Source organism: Lissotriton vulgaris, chromosome 4_1, assembly GCF_964263255.1.
Source record: "Lissotriton vulgaris chromosome 4_1, aLisVul1.2, whole genome shotgun sequence".
In the NCBI taxonomy this organism is placed as follows: Eukaryota; Metazoa; Chordata; class Amphibia; order Caudata; family Salamandridae; genus Lissotriton; species Lissotriton vulgaris.
This window is the reverse complement of record NC_141691.1, coordinates 1,353,340,451-1,353,367,911: the sequence shown is the minus strand read 5'-3', so window position 1 is coordinate 1,353,367,911 and position 27,461 is coordinate 1,353,340,451. Positions and strand designations below refer to the sequence as shown.

At 47.5% G+C, this 27,461-nt stretch overlaps 1 protein-coding gene across 5 annotated transcripts in view; it reads right to left on the bottom strand.

Moving 5' to 3' along the window:
• Positions 1-27,461, bottom strand: part of SPIRE1 (spire type actin nucleation factor 1) — a 543,573-nt gene that overhangs the window by 53,511 nt on the left and 462,601 nt on the right. The gene's annotated exons all lie outside the window — the stretch shown is intronic.

Here is a 27,461-nt window from a genome sequence, read left to right as displayed (position 1 = left end):
ACCCCAGTTAAAGGCTAATTACTTCCTTGTTTGGTCTGTTTGTTATGAGTGAGTGGGATGTGATCAAGATTCCCATGTAGAGCTGCTCAACTGAGTATATGGTTCACTTCCTTGTCAAAGTTAAGCGCTCTGTTCGCAAATGAGCTGAAAGATCAAACATTTTTTGTGGACCCACCTCCTGCTTTTTCACAGAACAGCTTCTCAAAATTAGACCGCCTTCGTACGAGTGAGAAGCAGTGGCAGAAATCCCACAGCACCGTAGAGGTCTGTCACCGAGCAGAATCTGGGAGTTCCCCTGAGTTGTAATTCATTTATTTCCCATCTTCATTTGGATCACGCATTGCACTTACTCAAAAGTGCTTCAGCCAGAGTCATGCCAGATTTGATCATTCCGGGAAAACCCAACGTTTGCTTTCGCAATCCTACTTCAGTAGTGTTTTACTCAGCTCACTGGGCCTACCATTGGAGTACTCCTTCTGAATCATCTCATCCTCTATGGCTCCACTCACTCTATATAGGAAGTGCCCCTGATGGAGCAAGGATTCGCACGTAAAGCGACTTGCTCACACTCATGAACCTCGCCTAACGTATAATCATATTAATCCAACTGTCCGTCTTATATTTAGCATTTTCCCCAACACGCGGGCGTTCCCGAGAGGCTTGCCTGTGTGTCTTTTCATCCTCACAATGCTTGCACTAAGGAAATGGCTGCTTTGCAGAAATCCAGTCTGCGCATGCGTCGGTCATACCCATGTGATGTGACGCACTCGCATTTTGGAGGGATTGTATTGCTCATGCGCATTGATGCTAAAATGGCCGCTTGTGCCTCACCATGCTCTCTGCTTGCTACTGCTGCTTTCGCCTATCTGTCTTTTCGCACTAAACTTTAATACTATTGCTGTTATAAAATAAGGGTGTGTTTAGATCTATCACGGTATACAGTGTGATCATTTTTTTGTATGATTCTAATTTGTTCTCGCTTACTTTTCATGTATCGCGTCTCTGGGGGCCGGTAAAACATGAGCAACGCCATTATGAAGCTCCTCTGAGTATTGCCATGTGACCTGGGAGAAACTCTACTGCGCAGAAGCTGAAACAAGCCAGTTGGCTCCTGAAGCCCGATGCGCCTGAGAACCCAGCACAAGACGATGAAATTCCACCTTGAACCTCAGAGACATTGTTGCTATACCCTGTACACTCGTATTTTCTACTGTATTCCTATGGATGGGAACGTGAACCCAAGGGGCGGATAAGCGAAATTTCAATATTAATGATGGGAACGTTGAATTCTAGGAGGTGACAATGACCGAATCACCTCTCCTGACCAATCCTAATGTAGGAAACTGTCACTGGCAACATTAGTGGGTGGTCTAGGGGTCCCCAAAATCGTATAATTGCCCTAGTGTAGCTTAGGAAAATTGTCCGACTTGTCCGAGTAGCAGACCTGTCACTGACCCTACGAACTCTATAGGTGCTCAATCTAGAGTGCTGCGGAGCACTCTGTCCATACCTTCCACAAACTCCTAGGGGTGGAAATAGTCCTAAGTGCTGGCGAAGCACTTTGCTGGGAAATTCGAAAACCCAATCGGGGTTACTGGCGGATTACTTTCAGAGACGGGTAACGCAGGCGTTGCATCCGAAGCTGTGGGTGTTGGTCGTACCTTGGTGAGCCCAGTCCTGTCCCAAACCTGAGGGGTATCCTGTCCTGACTGCCCGTGAGCTGTACCTGCTCGCATTCCGGCATTCCTTTTCTGAGGATCCTTGTCCCCGTCCTTCCAAACTGACCCGTGGCCAGGGTTAGTCCTCATTCCTAATTAGGTAAATATTATTCTGTGGGATTGCGTCTTTCTCTCACTTTCTCTTTTTCCTTAATAAAGCACTCTTGCCTGTGATATTGCCCTATCACCTTGAAATGCAAATGGTATGCAATTGTTTTTTTAGACTTGTTCCACTTCTCTCCCCACCTTAAGGATATTATTGAACTGTCATACATACTAGTGTGTTCCAAATTTTCCCCTTCCTTTAGTGTGGTTGCAGTGGACTTAGTGAGAATAGTATAATTAGCCTAGTTTTAAATATATGTTAGGTCCCGTTCATGTCCCATGTCCTAGTACAAACTTGCAGTGACTAGTTGGTTCTTATCATTCTTACCATTAGTGTTCACATATACTCAAATGGTCCTTGCCCTAGTCCATAGCTACATTTTGGTTGTGATCTTAATGCTTGATGTGTTATTTTGTATTTTACTTATCTTGGCATATTCTCTTTGAAATCTTTAGATAAAATTTTAAACTCATCAGGTGTCTGTGGTCATTTTACAGTACATGAAGTGGATAAATGTATTTTGGTTTATGAAGTATATTCTTTCCTAGGAAACCTGTCACCTGTCCACTGCTAGCTCCTGATCCGTTGGGAGTAATGTGCCTGTGGTAAGTCAGGTACATGAATAGTAAGTGGTGTAAAAGTCACCCCCCGAATTACTCATAGTGGCGTGCAAGAAATCACCCGGTTCAAGCAAACTCAGTCTTGGTCTCTCGCGACAGGGCCCAGTGCGCGGGGAAAATTGGTAAACTTGTGACCCGGGTGACCTGCGCGCTCTATCAGTAATTTTCTGGTAGCAGTAGTATGGTTAGGACTAGTTAAGATAGGTAGACAGGATAGTTGATAAACAAACCGTGAAAATAAAATGTGCTGCTGATCTTCTACTGTATTGGTTCAAATATTTTGAAATGTTTTAAGGATTTATATGTAAATGTATATGATTTTTGCATTGCTGCTATAAATATTACATTTCGTATTAACAAAGAACTGTTTGTAAAGCGTTCAGTGTAGTCCGAATCCCCAGGGAAGTATATAGCTAACGGTGAGTAGAATCCGGTTAGCTGGAAAAGTCACTTGTTTAGAGTCATTAGTGTAGGGTTAGGAATACCTGGAAGCACTAATTAGGATCTTTTTGCATCTGTATAACTGATAGCCACGAGTCCTGTGTATAAAACTTCCCTTGTGATATCACCTAGAAAGGGTCACATGTGGGAGGAGTAATAGGGTCTCCGAGGCTTGACTGGTAAGTAAAATAGTCCGCTGGTGAAATCCTGGCTCAGTACATATCCCAGACTGAAGTGGATGAGTCAGAAGAATAACGGGTTCTATATTACTAGTGTGAGAGGTTAGGCAAAGAAGTCTATCCAGAGTGAATGAAAAGTAGACAGAAGTGGTTTACTTGTAGTGAGAGGAAATTTTTCTACCTATTTAGAACACTCAGACGTAGTGGCAGACGTTGTGTGTTAGTAACTAAGTTTTGCACTCGCACTTTAGGAAAAGTTAAAAGTTTCCGTTACCTTGTGAAGGAGGGAGTCGGGCGGAAAGCTGCTCTGACATCACTCCGTGCCGCGCTGGTATTGGTCAGAACAGCGGGTGTGTAGTGAAGCTGAATTTGTAAGGGAGGGGTGAGTGCCGGAGCGTGAGACTTGGTCTCGCGAAAGGCCGCGCACCCATTGGACAAGGATTTTTGTATTCTTGGTGTTGATTGGTTCCTACAAAATAAGAGTCGCGCTAGCATTGGAAGTACAAAGGTAAACAAAATTAATCAGGCCGAGTTAGAAGCGAGCCTGTAAAGGCATATGTGGTATCCTGAGTTCTTACCTAATCCACAGAACTCAGGCTTCTATAAGGAACAGATTATACGAGGTAGACCGCACATGATGTATGGAATAAAGAGAAAAATGTCATTTGCCGACAAGGTAAAGAATTTCTTCAAAACAGATAAACCCATTAGAACGAGGGAGGGTGTGATCATTCCTCCACCAAATACTCCTGCTTCCTTCATGATGTTTGAAAAGGGGTATCATACCTGTGTATGGCTAGAGAATTGGGCAAAGTATACTGCAGATGACGGAGTCCTAGCATTTCCTATTGATGGTACCTTTAATGGTAGGATCCTGTTTAACTTGAGGACCCGCATGAATGAATTGCATCCCAGACCCAGATTAACCCAGTACGAAGCCTTAGAAGAGTGGGAAATTGAGGCTTTGGAGAGAGATAGACCCCGGATGGACAAGGGAGTGAGCAAATGGTATCTGAGGGTCCATAGAGAAACCAAAGACAGAAAATGAAACATTGGAGACAAAGCATGATGGTGGAAGGGTTGTTTCCAATGATGGGGGTATTAGAACAAGGGAAAGGAAAAAGTAAAGAAAAAACCCATCACTCAATGCCCGTAGGGGACTCAGAAGATGAGCACTTAGAAGATTTATTGATGAAAAAACCCCCTCCCTATGTAGCCGAGTCAGAGCCTTTGAGTTCACCAAACCCGTTTGCCAAATATCCCAGATGTCGGAGGGATAGCGAGACAGATGGAACAGGTACAGACAGTAAAACCAGTGAAGGGGATGGGTTTTGCAGACCTAAATCCACGGTCCCGAATTATCAGCCGTTTGGAGAAGGCCCACCTCGATTGGTTACTCCAACTGCCCCAAGTATTTACCCTCCCTTGGTACCCCAAGTATTGCATGACAATTCCGCAGGAAAGGTTTTACGAGAACAAGAAAAGGAAGCCCTGGCTAGGCAGCAAGATGATTTAGTCCGGACCATAGCCCAGATACATCCCCATCCAGATTCCCTGACTATCCCAGTAACCATTGGACCTGCTATTCCTCTTTATAGGGATAACCTGGCTAGTCCTCGTCCTCCTGTTATCTCCCCAATAATGCCTACTCCTAGCATCCCACCCCCAAGAAAGGAAGTATTCATAGATGACGATCAAGAAAGTGAATGTGAATCAGTGGTGCTGATGGATTTGCCCATTAGAGAACCTAGGACTAGCATGTCGGGGGCCAGAAGTCAGAATAGGCCAAAAGAGGTTTTGATTGAAGGTACATCTGGGGTTAGGAGTGCCACAGTAGTAGCCCCAGAAGAATTAGACAGATGGACCAAAGAGTTGGAGAAAGAGACCACTCCCCAATCCAGACCGTTAGAGATCTATAAACTAAGGATAGAAATAGAAGAGATGATGGCTGGAAATGTAGGATTAGACCGCTTAAACTCCTACAGTGAAGAAGAGTTACTGTTCATCAGTAAAAACCTTACCCGGAATGCTAGATTGCTCCATGAGAGGTTAATGGACACAGCCACAGAAATGGGAATCGATGTCAGTCGTTCCAAAATCCTTCAGAAACCCTACAGAGTAGATTTTTCAGACAAAGACTTAGAGAGCTTGAATGTGGTAGGAAAACAGATCCAGATAAAGGAATTATTAAAACTCTTGCAGAAATGGGGAGATGTAGGGAAATGGAGAACCCGGTGGGCAAAGAAAAAGGAAGACAGCAGGGCTAAGTCTCAGGCTTCAGAATACGTGCTAAAAGAAGTAACCCCGACAGAGAAATTGTGTCCCATGAGAGAGGTCCCGGGAGGAAAATATGTCCATGTCCCTTGGTCCCGACAGGATATTCTGTCATTTACAAATGACTTCCCGAAATTACGGGAAAAGCCAGTTGATTGGTACAGGCAGGTAGAACGCTTCATAAAAGTTCAGAAATGTCTGCTGAAAGACCTGGATGGGTTTTTCGACATTGTGGTCCCTGTAGATTTGTGGACCGACTGCAAAATTGAGATTGATTGGCCTAGTGAGGAATATGTGAGAGACGAGAAAACAGGAGCTCCCGCACCGGAAGTAATGAGGAAGTATGAGCAAGTCATACAATACCTCAAGAAAAATGTGCCCGCAAAAGAGACAGATTGGACCAGAATAGATAGAACCACCCAAGAACGCGATGAAACTGTCCATTCCTTTTATGAAAGGTTACTGCAAGTATTCAAGACTTACAGTGGTATCGATAATGTGGACATGAAAGACATGACCCATTTCAGTTACAGATTCGTGCTAGGGTTAAGGCCTGAAATATATCAATGGATTCGAGATAATAAAATAAGTTGGCAGGGAAAGCCCATAGATGATGTCCTGAAATACGCAAAATACTGCGAAGATGAAATCGAAAATAAAAAGAAAGCCCTCAAGGAGAAAGTGATGTGGGCACAGGTGAAATTGGCTGAACAGCAAGAAAAACAGTTAAGTAAATTGAATTCCAATAATAATGCTCGGAATGCCACTGCTGGGGGAGGAGGGAAGCCCCGGGCAAAAATGAGTCGGGAAGAGGCTATGAAGAAGTTCCCCTGCCACGGGTTCGGCCAGTTAGGGCATTGGAGAGACGAGTGTCCACACCTTCAGGCCGGTAATACCCCTATAAATGGTTTAAATCCACAGGTGCAGAAAGAGGGGACAAGAAAGAACCAGCAACAGGTAAAGCTACCTCCAGTACCTCGCGCTCCTAGACAGAATTATAAGAACCAGGGCCAGCAGAATGAAAGGGCGGAAATATGGGAGGGAGAGAATGGAAGCAATGCAGCAATTCCACAGTACCTGTTAAATGATTCTTTCCTCTGTGATGAACAAGATTGACGGGGCCTGAGAGGGGAAGACAAGGAGTGCGTACTTGGCGCCTCCTTACCGGTAGACCAGACTGGACCATACATTGAAGGAAAGGTTGAAGGAAAAGACGTCACCTTTCTGTTGGACACTGGTGCTACCCGGTCCACTGTGAGAACAGTGGATGTTCCTAACCTACCCCTCTCGGGAGAAGCTATCCAAGTAGTGGGTATCTCCAATAGAAAAGATAATAAGTACTCCAGTAACTGAGCCTATGGAAATCTCCATAGGAAACTTTAAAGAAATGCACAGATTTGTGGTCTGTGATTCCAGTCCTGTGAACCTGTTAGGACGCGATTTGTTGTGCAAAATGAACTGCACCATCTTTTGCTCACCAAAAGGCGTCGAAATTCAGACCCCCGATGAAGATGGTTTGTACAAACTGATGTTAGTAAGACCTGACGCTGACATTAAAACCTTAACGATTGAAGACTTGCCTGAAGAGCTTCAGTTAAGAGTGGTACCAGAAGTGTGGGATTTCACGGGAAAAGATGTAGGCTTAATGGCAAACGTGGACCCAGTTAAAATAACAATAAAAACAAATGCAGTATATCCCAAAACAAGACAGTACAAAATGAGTGCAGAAGTAAAGGCAGGAATCGCAACTGAAATTACCCGATTGCTCGAAGCAGAAATCATAGAAGAAGTAATGAGCAGTCCCTGCAATTCGCCTATCATTGGGATTAAAAAGCCTAGTGGAAAGTACCGAGTAGTGCAGGATCTGCGCAAGGTAAACCAAATTGTTGTACCTTGCTGTCCCATCGTGCCCAACCCTGCAGTAATCTTGTATCAGATTCCTTGGAATGCGGAATAGTTCACTGTCATTGACCTGTGCCATGCATTTTTTTCCATCCCATTGCATCCAGAAAGCAAGTTCCTTTTTAGTTTTGAATTTGACAGCCATATCTATGTCTGGAATCGTGTCCCTCAGGGGTACACTGAAAGTCCTTCGATTTTCAACCAGATCCTAAAGAAATGTCTTGAGTCCCTGATACTGCCCGGAGAGTCCGTTTTGGTACAGTACATAGATGACCTTTTAGTGGCATCTAAAACTCAAAATGAATGTGTCACTGACACCATCGCCTTGCTGAATCACCTAGGAAAGGGAGGACATAAAGTATCCCCTGACAAATTGCAGTTCTGTAAAAACTCAGTAAAATATCTGGGTCACCAGATAGAGAAAGGGATCAGAAAGGTCACCACAGAAAGGATCAAGATAATTAAAGCAATGGACCTACCCCGAACTCAGAAAGAGGTGAGGATGTTTCTAGGAGTTGTGGGGTACTGCAGACAGTGGATTGTGGGATTCGCAAATCTAGCCAAACCTTTGATAAAAATGACCAAGAAAGGAGTGGAAGACCCAGTCAGTTGGGACAGTGAAAGCATGTCCGCATGGGTAACATTGCAAAATTGTCTATGTACCGCTCCTGCATTAGGTATGCCAGACTATTCCAAGCGTTTTGAATTATTCTGTGACACCAGAGAAAATTGTGCGCTCTCAGTCCTGACCCAGGAGCATGGGCTGGTCAGGCGTCCCGTAGCCTATTTCTCAGCCTCTCTAGATCCGGTGGCTGCAGGATTGCCCGGATGCCTGAAAGCAGTAGCTGCTACTTGCGTCAGTCTGGAACAGAGTGAGAATATTGTCATGGGACATCCTGTCACCGTATATGTTCCACATTCTGTTGTAATTCTACTGACAAGAACGAAGACCCAGTATCTCACACCTAGTCGGCTGACTAAGTATGAGAGAATTTTGATTGGTGCTGAGAATGTAACAATTTCTCGGTGCAATGTCCTAAACCCTGCAACTCTGTTACCTGTTCCCCTGGATGTAGACGAAGAGGGTGAAATGGAACATAACTGCATTGATCTAACAGAATTCAGCACTAAGCCCCGTCCTGACATCCGAGAAGTAGCATTACTTGATGGGGAACTTACAATGTTCGTGGACGGCTCATGTTTAAGACATGAGAGTGGAGGTCTGTGTGCTGCCTATGCTGTAGTCACATTGACAAACACCATAGAAGCCTCTTACCTAAGTGAAGTGAAATCTGCACAGGTAGCAGAGCTCATAGCCATGACAAGAGCCTGTAGGAGGGGTAAAAACAAAAGAATAACTGTTTATACCGACAGTCAGTACTGTTACGGGGTGGTTCATGACTTCGGCCAATTATGGTTACAAAGAGAATTCATGACTTCCTCAGGTACCCCTATCAGAAACGGAAAGGTGGTACAAGAATTATTGGAAGCTATTCAATTGCCCAAAGAATTGGCTGTGGTCAAGTGTGCGGCTCACAGATCAGGAAATGATGATGTGACAGCCGGGAACAGATACACTGACCAAATCGCACAATTTTGTGCCCGACACCAAATGTCCCTCCAAATTGGGTTGTGGGGTGGACACAGCTGCCAACTGATGTTGTTTGATAGTGTGTCAACGTGGGATGAATTAAAAGACTTACAACAGTCAACAGGCAGGGAAGAAAAAGGTAGATGGAGTGAGAATGAATGCAGGATGAGGAATGACGGTGTGGTGGTAGACAAAAATGGAGTGCCCGTGCTGCCCGACAGTCTGATAGATCCCATGGTCCGAATGATACATGAACCAACACATATGGGAAGGGATGCCATGTGTCGGGTGTTTGACAAGGTGTTCTACAATTCAAAGTTCAGGAACCAAGCGGAAAGGTTTTGCCAGAGGTGCCTAGTGTGTCAACAATTCAATGCAGGAAAGAAGACGGTAGTGGAGCAAAGCACCATCGGAAAGGCTGTAGGTCCCTTTGTTAGGATGCAGGCAGACTTTATAACAATGCCCAAGTGCAAAGGATATAGGTACATCCTGGTTGTAGTGTGTCTGTTTTCCCGGTGGGTGGAGGCTTACCCAGCAAAGAAAAATGATGCCCTAACTACAGCCAAGCTATTGCTCAGGGAGTTGATACCTAGGTATGGCATTCCTGAGACGATTGAAACAGACCAAGGTGGGCATTTTGCCAACGACGTCCTAGAAGAGCTCTGTAAGGCCTTTAAAATGAAGCAAAGACTGCACTGTGCCTACCATCCCGAGGCGTCTGGGGTGGTTGAACAGATAAATGGCACGATAAAGTCCAGGTTGGCGAAGATGTGTGATTCCACCAAAATGAACTGGACAGACGCTTTGCCCCTTGTGCTGATGAGTCTGAGAAGTATTCCAAATCGAAAAACAGGCCTGAGCCCCCATGAGGTACTAATGGGGAGAGTGATGCGACAAGCATGGGTACCTGGACACAAACTGCTAAGCATTACTGATGATTTGGTGCTAGAATACTGCAAGCAGCTGGGTGACCAAGTGCGTTCTATCTCCCACCAGATTGGAGAGACAGCTGACGAATGGCCCAAGACTCCAGCACATAAGCTACGACCAGGCGATTGGGTGGTGTTAAAGAAACACACCCGGAAGAGTTGCCTTGGACCAAAGTGGGGAAAGCCAAGACAAGTGATCCTTGTCACCACTACTGCTGTAAAGTGTGCTGGTGTGCCGAAGTGGATCCATGCCAGCCACACAAAGCGGGTAACCGGAGAAAACGCGAATGAAGCTGAAGGCAGCGCCGCTGAGGAGACTCCCGAGGAGAGTCCGGATCTCGCTGACATCGAACTGCCGAGCACAAGTCGAGACGTTGAGTGGTACCCTGCCGACGACCAGGTTCATGATCCAATACGAACCAGGAAATATTCCTACCTAGACAGTGAGTGGGATAGTCCAGGTGAGACAGAACTAGAGGACGAAGGTCAGGTCAACGAGACTCACATCACACCTGATCAGGAAATAGGCCAAGTAGGGTCAGATCAAGACGTCGACACTCCACCTGAAACTCCGGAGTCTGGAAAGGGACAGATAGTGGTCAAAGCTGAAGTTCATGCGGAAGAAAGTGAAGAGAACGAAGTGCATGAACCAGAGCAGATAGAAATAGATGAACGTGTTCAGGAATCAGAATACAGTTCACCTGAAAGCAAAGGAAACCTACAAAGCAAACCTGAACAGGACCAGTTTGAGGACCAGGCAGAAGAAATAGATGAAAGACCTGGAACTAGTCAGACAGGGAGGGAAATAGACTCTGTCAAGCACAAGGAAAAAACTAAAAGAGTGCACGAGGAAGGCCAAGTGTCCTCGACCACTGAAAGTCACAGAAGCAAAAGTACACCCAGGTACATCAAAAGGCTAAGACTCCGAATAAAAACAGTCGAGGAGAAACTGAAAGACCGTAAGAGGGCTGAAAGTGACAGAAAAACAGCCCAAGGCAAGTCTCTGAGAAAAGGCGACAGAGTGAAGAAACAGAATAGACTGTATCGGAGCCCCGAATGGACATACCTGGTGCTGGAAGAAATTGATGAGCCTAATCGCAGTGGCAAAAGAGACGAAGAGTCTATCACTGATCGGAGTTCGGACGAAGACCCTCCTTGAGACAAAACAGAGCGAAGCCTTGGTGTAAAGAAACGAAGAGGGGTTGCAAAAGCCACCTGTAAGCTAAAATGTCTGATTCAAACGTAGCTGGAAGGTCCAGATTTGGGTGTTGTAAAACTTGCTGTAAAATATGCTTATGTAGTGTAGCTATGCTAATAGTGATGTGGATAGGATTAACAGTCTTTATACCTTTTATGATAAGTAAAGATCCTAACCTGTCCCCTACTGAACCTGAAATATTAGACACAGACGTTGCACAGACTGCAGAAACACCACGAAGCTTAGAACGACGTGACAATTCAGTTAGTCAGAGACACACACGACAAAATTTAGAAGCATCAGATGAGGGCGAACTGCATTTTCACAAGATGAGAAACCGGACACATTTAAATGTTTTTGCTAACCTTTTAGTGCATTATGTAGAAGCTGTGGAAATAGAGGATTGTTATGTCTGCATGAAGTTACCCACATCTGTAGCTGAAGGTGTGACATATCACCACTTACCCCTAACCTACGGAATTTCCTGTAGTATATTAGCTAGCTTGTTTTATAGAAGCACTTTGCAGTACTACTATTCAAATGCTGACGTAGTATTTTCTGAACTTCCTATTAGAGGACATCTGAACCTTGTCCATGTTAAAAGCGAGGTAACCCGTTATATGGGTGAATATTTTCTGACTATAGGTGACATAGACTTAGACGAAGCACGACAAGAGAATCTGACCTGTTCCTTGCAAGAGCAGGAAAAGATGTTTATAAAAATGGCAGACAGAAGGAGGGAAAAGTTTCAGAAAAAGGCAAATGATGAAAAAGATAGAGTCCCTAGGTGGGCCGAGCACATGGATAACATCTCACAAGGCGAAGCTAATCCTGCTTTGTTGCTGGATTTTGAACGGAAAGGAAAACTTTGTCTCCATAGAGAAAGGACAGAATATTATAACAATGTATTCATTGGTTCCAGCGAGTGTGAACATAATTATAAGGTAATTGGAGGTTGGGGTTTCAAAAATGGGTCAGAACCTGTGTTTCCCGGAATATATTATATATGTGGGAACAAGGCTTATTTCAAATTGCCGGATCACTGGTATGGAAGCTGCTACTTTGGCATTGTTTTCCCGAAAATATACCATGTGAATAATGCTGCTGGAAGCAATGATGAAGACACTAATGGCTTAGTGCGTAGTAAAAGTGAAAGTGTAGGAGAAATCATAGGTGATATTTTCAGTGCACTGATACCTGGAATGGGGGTAGTTCTGAACACACACAGAATTTGCAAATTATCTACAGTAGTGGATCGGTTATCTACTGACACTGCTGCTGGATTCCTGCTGGTCAATACTGAAATGGTTGCGATCAGATCAATGGTTTTGCATAATCGCCTTGCTCTTGACACCTTATTGGCAAAAGAGGGCGGAGTCTGTAGAATGCTGAAGGCGCAACATTGTTGCACCTACATACCTGATAAAAGTATCGAACTTAAAAGATATGTACGAAATATAACTAATTTGGAAAAAGAGCTCAAACCATTAGAGGTTGACAGTGCCTGGACGAGACTGACTGGAGGTCTCTCCTCAACAGGTAGTTGGTTTTCTAACTTAGGTAGAAATCTTCTGTGGAAAATACTGATGCCAATAATCGGAATAGGTGTGGTTGTTCTGATCATCTTCATCTGCTGTAAATGCCAAAAGTGTAAAAAGAAGTACCCAGCAAATAAGAGAGGGGTGAAAAGAAACATTGATGAATTAGAATTAGAAGAATTAAGGAATGAAATCTACAAGAAGGTGAAGAATCACCACTCTCATAGAGAAGCTGAGAGAAAACTAAATAATAAATTTGTCGAGATAGAAATGAATGATATGGAAGAATGAAAGTTGGCATCTGTTTCCTTTGTAGTGATGATAGTAAATATCATCAAAGAGGGGATTGATGGAGCAAGGATTCGCACGTAAAGCGACTTGCTCACACTCATGAACCTCGCCTAACGTATAATCATATTAATCCAACTGTCCGTCTTATATTTAGCATTTTCCCCAACACACGGGCGTTCCCGAGAGGCTTGCCTGTGTGTCTTTTCATCCTCACAATGCTTGCACTAAGGAAATGGCTGCTTTGCAGAAATCCAGTCTGCGCATGCGTCGGTCATACCCATGTGATATGACGCACTCGCATTTTGGAGGGATTGTATTGCTCATGCGCATTGATGCTAAAATGGCCGCTTGTGCCTCACCATGCTCTCTGCTTGCTACTGCTGCTTTCGCCTATCTGTCTTTTCGCACTAAACTTTAATACTATTGCTGTTATAAAATAAGGGTGTGTTTAGATCTATCACGGTATACAGTGTGATCATTTTTTTGTATGATTCTAATTTGTTCTCGCTTACTTTTCATGTATCGCGTCTCTGGGGGCCGGTAAAACATGAGCAACGCCATTATGAAGCTCCTCTGAGTATTGCCATGTGACCTGGGAGAAACTCTACTGCGCAGAAGCTGAAACAAGCCAGTTGGCTCCTGAAGCCCGATGCGCCTGAGAACCCAGCACAAGACGATGAAATTCCACCTTGAACCTCGGAGACATTGTTGCTATACCCTGTACACTCGTATTTTCTACTGTATTCCTATGGATGGGAACGTGAACCCAAGGGGCGGATAAGCAAAATTTCAATATTAATGATGGGTACGTTGAATTCTAGGAGGTGACAATGACCGAATCACCTCTCCTGACCAATCATAATGTAGGAAACTGTCACTGGCAACATTAGTGGGTGGTCTAAGGGTCCCCAAAATCGTATAATTGCCCAAGTGTAGCTTAGGAAAATTGTCCGACTTGTCCGAGTAGCAGACCTGTCACTGACCCTACGAACTCTATAGGTGCTCAATCTAGAGTGCTGCGGAGCACTCTGTCCATACTTTCCACAAACTCCTAGGGGTGGAAATAGTCCTAAGTGCTGGCGAAGCACTTTGCTGGGAAATTCGAAAACCCAATCGGGGTTACTGGCGGATTACTTTCAGAGAGGGGTAACGCAGGCGTTGCATCCGAAGCTGTGGGTGTTGGTCGTACCTTGGTGAGCCCAGTCCTGTCCCAAACCTGAGGGGTATCCTGTCCTGACTGCCCGTGAGCTGTACCTGCTCGCATTCCAGCATTCCTTTTCTGAGGGTCCTTGTCCCCGTCCTTCCAAACTGACCCGTGGCCAGGGTTAGTCCTCATTCCTAATTAGGTAAATATTATTCTGTGGGATTGCGTCTTTCTCTCACTTTCTCTTTTTCCTTAATAAAGCACTCTTGCCTGTGATATTGCCCTATCACCTTGAAATGCAAATGGTATGCAATTGTTTTTTTAGACTTGTTCCACTTCTCTCCCCACCTTTAGGATATTATTGAACTGTCATACATACTAGTGTGTTCCAAATTTTCCCCTTCCTTTAGTGTGGTTGCAGTGGACTTAGTGAGAATAGTATAATTAGCCTAGTTTTAAATATATGTTAGGTCCCGTTCATGTCCCATGTCCTAGTACAAACTTGCAGTGACTTGTTGGTTCTTATCATTCTTACCATTAGTGTTCACATATACTCAAATGGTCCTTGCCCTAGTCCATAGCTACATTTTGGTTGTGATCTTAATGCTTGATGTGTTATTTTGTATTTTACTTATCTTGCCATATTCTCTTTGAAATCTTTAGATAAAATTTTAAACTCATCAGGTGTCTGTGGTCATTTTACAGTACATGAAGTGGATAAATGTATTTTGGTTTATGAAGTATATTCTTTCCTAGGAAACCTGTCACCTGTCCACTGCTAGCTCCTGATCCGTTGGGAGTAATGTTCCTGTGGTAAGTCAGGTACATGAATAGTAAGTGGTGTAAAAGTCACCCCCCGAATTACTCATAGTGGCGTGCAAGAAATCACCCGGTTCACGCAAACTCAGTCTTGGTCTCTCGCGACAGGGCCCAGTGCGCGGGGAAAATTGGTAAACTTGTGACCCGGGTGACCTGCGCGCTCTATCACCCCTATTGTGTCTTTGGCACCGAGAGGCTTTGAAGAAGTCATCAGACTTTGATCCCGATATTACGGGACGATGTTCCTCTGTCACAACGGCTACAACTGCGTTCCATGGCATGTTCTACCTAAGAATGCACGCGGACCCTTCCTGCTATGTCATCCCTGGTCAATTTTACTATGCACAGTGTTGCAAACTGGTGACTGAATTGTATTGTATACACTTTCAGGGCTTTGTTGGACATATACCTCAATATAAATCAGTTTTATACTTATGAAATAACTGGCAGTTTTTATAGCAATTAAATGCCACAGAACTGAATGTATTAAATTTGCCACTTGTATCTTGTGCAAGGTCTGATATTTATGAGCCTTTTCAACTTCACAGTGAGGCACTTATGGGCTATGTGCCTTTGCCTTGGGAACTATTTGCTATGCTCAGTCCCAACCAAATTAGATCATTTCTGTGGCACTCTCTCTTCTGTTTATGCGGTTTATGTGTTTTTTTAATCATGTTCAATGCCACAAATTGGTGACCGATCTGTATAATTTTCCAAAGCTGACTTGCTCAAGCACATCAAGCCAATTCCGGCTTGCACAGATGAACTGGTTTGATGTTGAATGGGAATCTAATATGGTTCCTAATGCATTATGTTGCCGCAACATCTAGCTAATTGTACTGCATATGCATTTTAATATAAACTCATCTGTATTGATAAATTAGGTGATTGGTTTTATTGGAATTGATTGCAGTTACTAATGTTGTTTAGTTGATCACATTGTCTATTTTCATGAAACAGTTTTAATTACTAGTTTGATATATAGATATATATATATATGAAGAAGGTTTGCCATTTGCTCGGAAGCGCACACAAAGAACAACACAGGACACCATTAGTTTCAATAGGGTCCTTTACTCCCTTTAGAAAACCGGCATTCTCCTTCAAAATATTCCTTTCAGGTCCTACGCGTTTCGAGGCTCCTGCCTCTTGATCACGGACCACAGTGCTAACTGGCAGCATCGTCTTTGAAAGTCCTGCGTTTGGATATTCATTACCTGCCCCCAGTTGGGCTGGCTCCGGTGTCAGACTGCAGGCATGCTGGGAATTGTAGGATTTCATTTCGCCACCATTTTCACAAAGGCGGCTGCCAAGAAAACTGTTATTTAGCATGATTGTTTTGCCCTCCATTGGGTAATTTTGAAAGGGAATCCAGTTGGATTTCATGGCGGTGCGCACTCCACGACCGTGGCCGGCCGTAAATATGGTGTCCTGTGTTGTTCTTTGTGTGCGCTTCCGAGCAAATGGCAAACCTTCTTCATATTTACGGCCGGCCACGGTCGTGGAGTGCGTACCGCCATGAAATTATGTGGACTGCTGCGAGATACCAGAATCTCGATGTACGGGAAGACAACACAAACTATGTATGCTAATACTATACTGTTCATAGACTGACGCATGCATGAGGAACTGGGAAAGAGAAATTTAAATAATGAAATGTCATTCAAACCAAAAATACTGCTACGCTACACACGCACGTCTAATTACACCTAAATGTACTCAACACTAAAATGTACAGAAGTCTATTTTAATCTGTGCCAGTGATTCATCGAATGTTCGCGCAATTATTTTAATGTTTAACATCCTTAAAGGCAGCTTGTTCGGAGCTGTCAAGTGTTCTGTGCGGCGGTGATTTATCCACAGGAATCACTGCAAACAACCCCCTGGTAAATGCAAACCGTTCATGTACCCACCAACACCAAGAATGCGCCTGCCCGAGGCCACGCAGTGGCCATCAAGAGGGCGGGCACCTAGTCATGGAGGGCGGTCCCGCCCCCTGTTGCATGTCCGGCATATCCGCCTCACCGGTTGGAGGAGGCGGCCTGCCGAGAATCTCGTCCGGGTGGCGGGGAGGGGCTTCAGGGGTACTTATGCTTCTGTGCCCCTCTCCTGAGCCTCTTTGCCGCCCGGACGCCGTCGTGATCTTGCGGGACACTCTTTTGGATACTCTCGTCGTTCCGAGGTGAGCGTGGCCTCGGGCCTACTCTATCCTCCCCCTTTGCGTAGCCGCCTGCTCCCTCTCTGCGAGGTGTGAGCCTGGCGAGGCGGCCCGCTAGAGCGGGCTGCTGTGGGGGGGGACGTCCGGTGCCGTTCCGGTCTTTGTCTCCATGTGCAGTACGGGCCCGGCCTGTACATGTCGGGCCCCGCTGTATTGTCTAGGTCGGCTAGTCCCGTTTCACGCCGGATTGGGGCCTGTTGAAAAAATTTGTGCGGCCTATGGGGGGGGGGGGGGGGGGGGGGGGGGGGGGGGCGAGGGTACAGTCGCCGCAAGATGGGGCCTGTATTCTCCGTGTGCATAATACCTCCGTTCTTCCTTACCCCCCCCCCCCCGCCCCCGCCCCACTTAACTTCCTTCAGGGTGGCCATTTTGTGTATTTTGGTCGGCCGTAGAGTCTGTTCAGGGGAGGGCGGCATGCGGTGGTTAAGGAAAACATTTTCAGGGTGCGCGTGTGTGCGTGGAATATTGTGTTCATACTGGGGCGGGACCACGTGCGCTTGTTGCAATTTACCGCGCAGCCCATTCCTCTAGGATCCAAGCGCTCCCCTTTCCCCTCATTGTCTGCCAGTCGCTCATGGTATGTTCACCGCACAATGTTTATTTAAGCGGGATATCCAAGTATGCAGGCTTATTCATGTTGTATCGTAGATTCATCGTATGTTTGGTGCATCTGTTGATCTGTTTAAGCAAAATGACATATCCATGTTGGTATTGTATTTCTTATCGCTATGATGATGCCTCGTGTTTCTCATTTCCTGAAGGCGCGACGAATGTTTTCGAGGGGGCGCGGGGGTACCATCTAGCCTTTATGAGCGTCCTACGCATTACCTAAACATTTCAATGCACGAAGCGGTAAGGGGGGGGGGGGGTGGGGGGGGGGGCGCTGAGCTCGACGGTGTCCGGTCCATGTGGGCGCGGGATCCAGGCGAGCAAATTTGCAGGTACCCCCTCGATTGGCCAGACGCTTAGCTGATATTTTAATTTAATGCGGTTTTCATCAGTGTTTTTTCGTGCATTGGGGGGATGGCTTCTCCAAAGTGTGCTACTCTGGCTTTGTTCTTTGTCATATGTATTTATTTGGCCAAATGTTTCATTTACCGGTAGGCCCTCGTGCTCCCTCTGACTCATTCAAACCGGTATAGGCATAGGATGTAGAGCGCGGTGCTGGGGTAGCCGGTCCACGCGGGTGCCGGACCCGGTGGGCGCGCAGCGAGTCTTCATTTGCTTGCCTCCTTCCCGATGTCGCAGAGTGATCGCGATGGCGGGATGTTGCCTTCATGGAGGGGGAGGAAGGTGGGGCCTGCTCTGGTGGGGTCCCGGGCCTGTGAGGGTGCTGTCGCCTGGCGCCGGCCCTTCCCCCATGCGAAGTGTACTAATCTTGTGGTCTTCTTTCCTAGGAGGCGCCTTCGAGGCTGATTCATGGGCTTTTCTTTCTGCGTGGGCGCGCGCACCGGCTATTGCGGCCTCGGCGGCGCCCTGTTACTTACATGCCTCCTTCCTTTTTCTTCCAGATTCCGGCCTTAGCGTGCAATCGCTTCCTCACCCAGGCCTTCCGGGGTTGCCAGGTTGGCATCGGTGCATCCACCAACCGCCCCCCCCCCCCACCCCTCCCCTCTTGCGCCCTTGCTTACTCGGGGACAGTGTAAGGTATGTTTGCATGTGCGTGTGCGATTAGGTGATCTCATGAAGGAATTTTCCCGCTTTCTGCCTTTGTTGGGCCGTTTTCCCCGGGGCGTTTGCCGGCGGTTTACGAACGTGGGTGCTCATTGTGTCCCGGTAAGGGCATTTTATGTTTCAAACAAGGTGTTTTACCCCCCACTCTGTTGTTTCAGGAATTTTACCCGTGTGAGGTACAGCATTGGGGCGATACATTCAACCAAAGTCACGAGGTTATTAGCAGAGGTATGTAAGTGCGACGGGGGGGCCTACCCTAGGAGGATTTGGTTGGGGGGTCAAGTCCTTTCCCTCCTCCGGTCTAGTGACTTAGGGATTTGAGGGGGTGATAGCCTACATGGGGTGGAAGGTGCCTGCTGGCTTGACGAAAGTCGTTTGAATACGTTGCTCACGGTTATCTCTTTTGCAGGATACTTTCGAAGGCGGCATGGAGAGTCAGGGGTCCCCCGCTCTTTTCTCACAGACATCCCAGGTTGAGGATTCAGGGCTAGGACCGTCGCAGGACCCTCAGATGAAAGCCCTTTTGGACATGATAAAGACCAATGGGGTGGCGTGGGCGAGTGGACTTTTACTAGCCAACCCCCTTAAAGCACCAGGGCCGGCCCCTGCCCCACAAATAACTGAAATAGAGGTGGCAGAGGACACAGCCACAGTGAGGTCTAAGCGCACGAGGAAGCCAACAGTCAAGGACTTCCCACCGGAGCCCCCCTCAAAGACCAGGGCGGCTGACCCGGTCAGAAATGTGATAGTGCACGCCCCGGCATCCCCCCCAGTGGTGGTCCGGGTGTGCCCCCCCTCGCCCCCTCGCATGGCGGCCTCTAGTGCGGAATTCGCTACCCGGGCGGATCTGGGTAAGATTACTGACTCGCTGGCGTCTTTTATGTCTGAAATAAGAGCCAGTTTGTGCCCTGCCCAGACACGGTCACCTGTTTCTATGCAATCTGTGATTTTGCCACCGCTAGCAGTGGCCCCTTTGTCTTCTGCCGGGGAGGCAGATGTGGTGCAAGTGTGGGGTGGTACTCCTTCCCAAGGGGGGGATAATGCGGGTCCCATCAGTGTTTCTATTGTCCCTATGGTCAGCTCTCCCCCCAGCCTGGTGACTGGAGCTCTTCCTCCACAGGTTTTGCCGCCGGTGCAGAGTGTGCCTCAGGAGGCCCTCTCGCCTGCGGTGGTCGCGGTCCAGCCACTGGTGGGTGCATCTGCCGCTCCTCCACCCTTGCCAACTATCAGTGCTTTGGCTCCGCCGACAGCGGTGGTGTCCATCCCTGCGCCCACAGCCCTCATGACCATGGCTCCCCTTCTGTCAGGCAAATGTTCCCTGGCCTGGCAAGTTCCTCAGGCGGCTAAGGAAGGCATTTGGAGGAGGGAGTTCATAGACATTTTTTCGCTCCTCATGTTGGGGGCGGATGGGGTGGATGTGAGAAGGATGGGGTCAAAGGATGAGGAAAAGAAAGCACGTTTCCAAACCTGGCCCGAGAAGACAATAAAAAACTGGCGCCAGGCATTTGCCATCTTGGCGGCTGTCATAACTGAGCGTTTCCCAGAACAGGCACAGGGTCTTTTCCAATACAATAGCGTCATAATTAATGAAGCGGAAGCAACATCAGGGATGGGGTGGTACTTGTATGACTGCGAGTTCCGTAAAAAGATGTCTGTCTGCCCCGAGCTGGAATGGGACCAGGTTGAGGTCAGACTGTGGATGGTCCATATGGGCAAAGGTAAAGTAGAGAGTGGTGTCAACAGTGTGGTCCAGGCTAGGAAGACGGATAATGATAAGCAGTTCTCGCAGAAGAAGAGTAATTTTCGTCAGTCCTTTCGAGGGGGGCGAGGGGGGGGCAGTTATAACAAACAATTCGCCAAGAAGTATGCTCCTCCCTCCTGCAGGATGTTCAATGCGGGGAACTGCACCTGGGGGAAAGCCTGTAAGTTCTCCCATGTGTGCAGCAGGTGCGGTGGTTCCCACCCCGAGTCGTCCTGTGAGAAGAGATCCCCCGCCCCCAACGCTGCCAGCAAAGACAAGTAGTATCTCCAGGGACGTTCACCCCCCTTTCCCCTGTACTGAGGTGCTCCAGCAGCCAGACTTTCCCCCCCCCCCCCCTTTGCCCACCTGTGTTGCCCGTCAGGGACCCTCCCCATCTTAGGTCCAAAGGCCCATCCCCAATCATTTTGCCTAGGTTGCTTGCCCTCCTTCACAAATACCCCAATGTGAAAGATAGGGATGCCCTGTCTCATGGTTTCCTCGAGGGCTTCCAGATCCCCTATCAGGGTCCTAGAGTCAGCAGAGATGCTGAAAACCAAAAATCGGTGAGGGAGCTCCCGGAGGTTGTCGACAAAAAGATCGCCAAGGAGGTAGTTTTGGGGAGGGTGGCTGGGCCTTTCCTGTCCCCCCCCCCTCCCGGACTTTGTCGTGTCCCCTTTGGGTGTTGTCCCTAAAAAAGAACCTGGGGCTTTCAGGTTGATACACAACTTGTCCTTCCCAGAGGGGAACTCTGTCAATTCTTGGCTGCCTGAAGAGGCCTGTTCTGTCTCCTACTGTTCTCTTGACATGGCCATAGATTTAGTGAGGAGGGCAGGAGAAGGGGCCTGGCTGGCTAAGGCAGATATAGAGGCGGCTTTCCGCTTGTTACCGGTCCATCCTGACAGTCAGCATCTCTTGGGCTTCAAATGGAAAGGGGGATACTACTTCGACAAGTGTATGCCCATGGGTTGCGCTGTCTCGTGTGCCTTCTTTGAAGCGTTCAGCACCTTCCTTCAGTGGGCCCTCACAGAGGAATATAATGTAACAGCGGTGTCTCACTACTTAGATAATTTTCTTTTCATTGGGAGGGAGGGCACGCAGGAGTGCCAAGAGGGCTTGGACTGTTTTGTTGAGCTGGCTTGTCACTTGGGGGTGCCTCTGGCGCCAGGTAAGACCGAAGGCCCTGCTCAGGTGCTGACTTTCCTGGGGATTGAGCTTGACACGGTCCAGGGAGTGTCTCGTCTTCCAGCAGAAAAGGTGGTGGCCTTGAGGGGTGACATTCAAGCTTTGCTGGGCAGAGACAAAGCACCTCTGGGGGTCATTCAGAGCCTACTAGGTAAACTAAATTTTGCTGCGAGAGTGATTCCTGTGGGGCGCGTCTTTGCAAGGCGCCTGGCCAAAGCCACTGCTAAGATTAACAAACAATACCATTTTGTCAGGTTGACCGCTGGTCTCAAGAAGGATCTGCGGATGTGGGATGTTTTCTTGGCAGATTTTAATGGGACCGTGAAGTGGAGGTCCCCGTGGGTGGAGAGTCCTGAGTTAAACATGTACACGGACGCCTCGGGCCGTGAGGGCTTTGGGGCCATTTTGGGAGAGCAGTGGTGCGCGCAGGGCTGGCCCAATTCATGGCGCAAGCGGGGCATTACTTCTAACATTGCTGTCCTGGAGCTCTTCCCAATTGTCATTTCCTTACACCTGTGGCCTAAGGTCCTGTCCCACAGAAAGGTCTTGTTCTGGTCAGATAACATGGCAGTGGTGCAGGCAATCAATGGGTTGTCCGCCAGCTGCCCTTTGGTGCTGTCTCTACTCCGGGAACTGGCTAGCAGGTGCCTGTTTTGCAATGTCGAATTTAGAGCCAGACACATTGTAGGGGTCACCAATGTCGCAGCTGACGCTCTCTCTCGTTTGCAGCTGGATCGTTTCCGGGCAGCTTGCCCCCAGGCGAGAGAGGAGATGACCCCCTTTGCGTCAAGGCTTTGGCACATCTTGGAGTGGAGCAGCACATGAGGGAACTAGGAGAAAAATCCTTAGCGTTGAGTACACGTAAGCGCTACTCAAGCCACCGTGCTACGTTCACTAAAGTTATCACTGACCTGGGTTTGCAAACGTTGCCAATTGAGAAGAGAGTTCATGCCTTTATAGTATGGGCTAAGAAGCAGAAGAGATCGCATTCTTGGGTTTGCGGCCACTTAGCGGCCATTGGTCACGAGGCTAGATTGGGTGGGGGGCAGGATCCCACCTCTTCTTTTGTGATTAGGGCTGCCTTGAAGGGTTGGGCGCGGGAGGATCCTAGGGCCCCCGATGACAGGTCTCCCATTGATTTCCCTTCTCTCCAGGCCATGTTGCAGGTGTTGCAGGCAGTTGTGCACTCCGGGTACGAGGAGGCCCTTTTCTCTGCTGCTTTTGTTCTAGCTTTCTTTGGTGCGTTTAGGAGTAGTGAGCTGGTGGCTCGTTCTAAGTCAGATACCTCTAGGGATGCCCTATGTGTGGAGGATATTAATTTCGAGGGTGGGTTGTCTATTAGGCTGAGAAGATCCAAGACAGACCAGTCTGGTAAGGGGTCTTTTATTAGACTCTCCCCCCTTGGGGATGTCCGTTGCTGCCCCGTGGCAGTGCTGCGAGCCTTCCTAGCATTGCGCCCGACGGGGCCTGGTTACCTCCTAGTGCATGCCGATTTCAGCCCCTTAACGAAATACCAAATGGACAAGATCATGTTGGCTTGCCTTGACAGGGCTGGCCTGTTGGTTCAAGGGAAGAAGTTCTCTAGTCACTCCTTCCGCATAGGGGCGGCCACTTCGGCCTTTCGCGCTGGGATGTCTCCAGGGCAGGTGCAGTCGGTTGGGCGTTGGGAATCTGCTTGTTATAGGCGTTATGTTAGGCCTTGATCCCATTTCAGTTTTGGTGTTAATTTTGTTTGCTGTGCTGTGTATTTTGTATAACATGTGAATTTTGAATAAACACCCTTGAACATATCGCGTCTTTCTTTGACAGGTGCTCGCGTGTGGGTCTTGGGGCACTCCATGGTCAGCAGATTGGCACGATGAGCTGCCATCAGGCAGTGGACTGGTAGCTTTTCAGAGATAGAGTGCGTGTGGTTGGGATTCCCGGGCATGCGCTGGCAGAGCCTACTCTTTCGACTGCGGGAGGTCCTTGCCCGGGGGGGACTTCTTCCCCATCATTTAATAATCCACTTGGGTGGCAATGACATTACCTCTGTGGGGAAATCCGCTCTTCTTCTCAAAATGAAAACAGACCTGGGTATCATTGGCAGCATGTTGCGCGAATGCGAGGTCTGGTGGTCTGAAATAGTGCCTAGGAGACACTGGCGGGGCGCTAAGTCCAGCGAGGCAATCGAGAGAACTAGAAGGCGCATAAATGCGGCCATGAAAAAGTTTACGCAGCGCAGAGGGCTGGGTTTCATTAAACATGACTTGATTCAGGAGAAGGTCAAGGGGTACTTCGAGGAAGATGGTGTTCACCTCACGCCTGTTGGCTTGGACCTCTTTCTGCTGGACTTAAAGGAGGCACTCATGAGCAGAGGTTGCAGGTAGAATAGGTGTCAATGGTGGGGGGCCTGTGCGGCAGCGGTGACCACCGCACAGGCTGTGGCGGAGTTACGGGGCGATCCGGAAGAAGAGAGGTGCAAATGATGTACTTCAGCGGGCACATAGGGGTGCCAGAGCCTAACCTGTAACCTCATGGGAGGTACAGGAATCCGTGTCGGCGCCCCAGTAGTCCTTCGGGCGGTTGTGGGCCTGTGCAGCCGGGGGTTTGCCTAGTCACGCCCAGCAAATGGGTGTGTCAGTATTTAATTATATTATACAGCAGTTGGGTGGTTCGCCACTGTGCTGTTTGGCTCAAACAGGCGGGCAGGTGGCGAGAATGCGGCCTGTCCTGGATCGCCCGTAAGCTAACCCACCATCTTTACATATGTTGTATGTAAATAAATCCTGCAGCAATTTTTTACCCAAACTTCTAATTGTCTGTGTTTCCTTTGCGGGTTTGGGTATGTGGGGCGGGGGAATGTTATGTAGCCCTGAGGTGACTAGGTCCAGTGCGAGCCGGGTAACATTCCCAGACGCGCCCTTCTGTCTGTTCTAAGATAATATACAGGCCTCAATCACAGCACGGCCATGTGCGCCTGGGGAAGTAAAGCCAATCGCAATTATCACTCAAGCAGAGCCGTCGCCTGAGAGACAGCCACACTTATTAGTTTTAAAAAATGTAACACTACTTTCCGTGTATAATTTGTAAAACAATAGGTGCCGGTGCCGAACGTTTTCTTCTGGAGCCCGAGGTTGAGGCTGACGAATGTCAAGGGTGTCGAATACCAAGGCTGTGTAGTCTTGAGACAATCTCATGCCGTGGCGGCTCCTCCCCTAAGGCGGAGGATCGTCGCCCCACTGCTCACTGAGCAGTGTAAACGAAAAAATTAAAATGATAATAACTGATGTCATTATCATTTCATTTTGTAGGGTCAGGCTAGGACGGGACAGGGCTTGCCTTCCCCGACATCGGCGAGGAGTGGTTGTGCACTTCGTAAAGTGCACATGAATGTGTAACCGGCCCTCTCGGGCCGGCCAATCATTCATGCACACTTTGCATGTTCTCCATGAAGGCTGCATTACAGCCTAGAACATGCCCAGGCCCCAATTCCGTGGCTGAGCGCCGACCATGCAGCGCTGTGATTGGTTCAGGAAGCCTGGGTGCTTACCAATCACAACGCTGCATTGCAGTATTGTGACGGGCTGTGGGGATCCTGGTTGCTTCCCGGTCCCCGGAAGAGACTCACTCGTCATGGGAGAGACGCAGCAAATGGAGAGAAGGTAGCAAGATCAGGTAAGCATTTTTTTTTACTATTCAAAACCGCAACCCCAGTACAATACCGGCCGCCACTGATCTCATGCCTCTTTAATCCATCACCACATACTCCCTGCCCCTTTGGTTCACCTAGCTTTCTTTCTTTGTAACTGTTTTCTGTCGTTTGCCCCCTCCTTCTTTCCCCCTTTTTTGTTTCTCTCTCTTGCTCTGGGCCAATGTCTGATGAGGAAAAATAAGTGCTGGTTCATAAAAATGAGGGCCAGAGGACATGTCCATATGTAGCCATCAGCTGAAATTAAGCATTGAACATGGCACCATCTCATAAAAACACTACTCTTATTAATTAAAAATGTTTCTTCATTCCTTAACACCAAGGTTTTCCAGATTTTCCCTCGCTATTTGTATTGAGTTTGGAAACCAGATCTAAGTGTCAAAAAAGATCTATCCTGTGTTCAAATAAGATATTCAGTGCAAGTGTAGTTTTACTATTGCTGGAAAGAACCTACATGAAGAGTTTGTAGCTGACTATTCAAGCAGTAGATAGTGGACAGACATAGAAAGTCGTGTTGGGCAGTGCAAAATTTGCTCTTGTTCCTTTACAACAGTCTTGACTACATTTTACTAGCACCCAGAGGTATCTGACATTTTCTGCTTACCTGCCCTGGCCTCAGCTTGTCTGGCGGAACATAAGAAAAGTGTCAAACCCGTTGTTAGTGTACTTAGGCCGGGCCTTTGTGATGTGCAAGTGTGGTAGGTGATTGACACTCCCCCCTCATCAAGTCAGAGATGGTCCACCCTGCAAACAACTATTTACCCTTTGTCTCACAATCTGGGAGCAATACACAAAGGCCAATAGCCTGGTGCATCTAGTCATGTGACCCAGGATACAGGCACCAAATAGTTGGGACAAGAAAACACCTACTTTCTAAAAGTTGCTGTTTCAGGATTGGGACTTAAAATCCAACTTTACCATTAAAGAGGGTTTTAAATTACAATTCTTTAGACACCAAACTCAACACCCCTATCTGCTCCCAATTGGCAGTTGAGACTTATTAAATGTAATAAGGGTACCAAATGTTATCCTATGAGAGAGGTAGGTCTTGCAGCAATGAAAAACTAATGTAAACGTTTTTCACTATCAGGACATATAAAACCTAAAAGTACACATCTACGTTTCTAAATACTCTGCACTCTGGGCTGTGTTGGGCCTACCCTAGGAGTGACGTATATATAATAACAAGCATTTACAATGCAATGGTTTTGCCTTTGTTAAAGTTAGAGCAATTAGCATTGCTCTTGACATTATTTTTATTTATGTTTTTTTTAACATAAATAAATGGCATTGTCATTTACAATGCCACTAGCTTTATCTCTCGCAAATGACACACACAAACACACACAGAGCCACCCCACACACACCCCCACACAGAGCCCCCCACACACAGCCACACAGAGCCCCCCACACACACAGCCACACAGAGCCCCCCACACACACAGCCACACAGAGCCCCCCACACACACAGCCACACAGAGCCGCCCACACACACGACTGAAAGTGTGGGAAAGAAAATCAACTTTGAAAAGGTTGGATTTAAAATCGCATTACCAAAATACAGAGTTTGAAGACATCAAATGCATTGTGTTCATTGCGTTTATGCGTGTGAAACCCTGCGTGTGTGCCGACTTATTCATGAAAGGTACTGCGCCTTCTCCGAGACGGTGTACGTTTCCATTCACAACGCCATTCATTCGGGACTCTGCTAAAATGATCAGTTAAATCACTCTCTTCACCCGCCAAGAGCTTTGTTTACCGGTGTGAAGAGTGGCGTTATTTCAATATGTGCCACCTACAGCATGATAGTGTGTAGTTGTGCAGATCACACGTCAAATCCCTGCAGCTGTGGCGTTCTATGGAGGTGAGGATACTGGGCAGTATAGAATGAGACGCAGATTCCGACCAAGCTCACACCGTGAAAGAGCATTATTCTACTCAACCCGATTTGGGGAACTTTCATCCAAAAGTCACCGTCCTCTCGGCACCCGTCTGTTTGTATGTCGCGCGAGCCCCTCTCCTCTCATCAGAGCCTTCGGTACAAAAACACTTTTTATCAGGGGCGGTCTGTTAGACCTCTCTATCCAATACCACCCCACCACCCGGACTTAAAAGTGAAAAAAGTGGCTTTAACTCCAGCTGTCCCACTCACTCCTGAATAAAAAAAAATGCCTGGCAGGTGCGTCTGTATTCTCTCACTCGAAA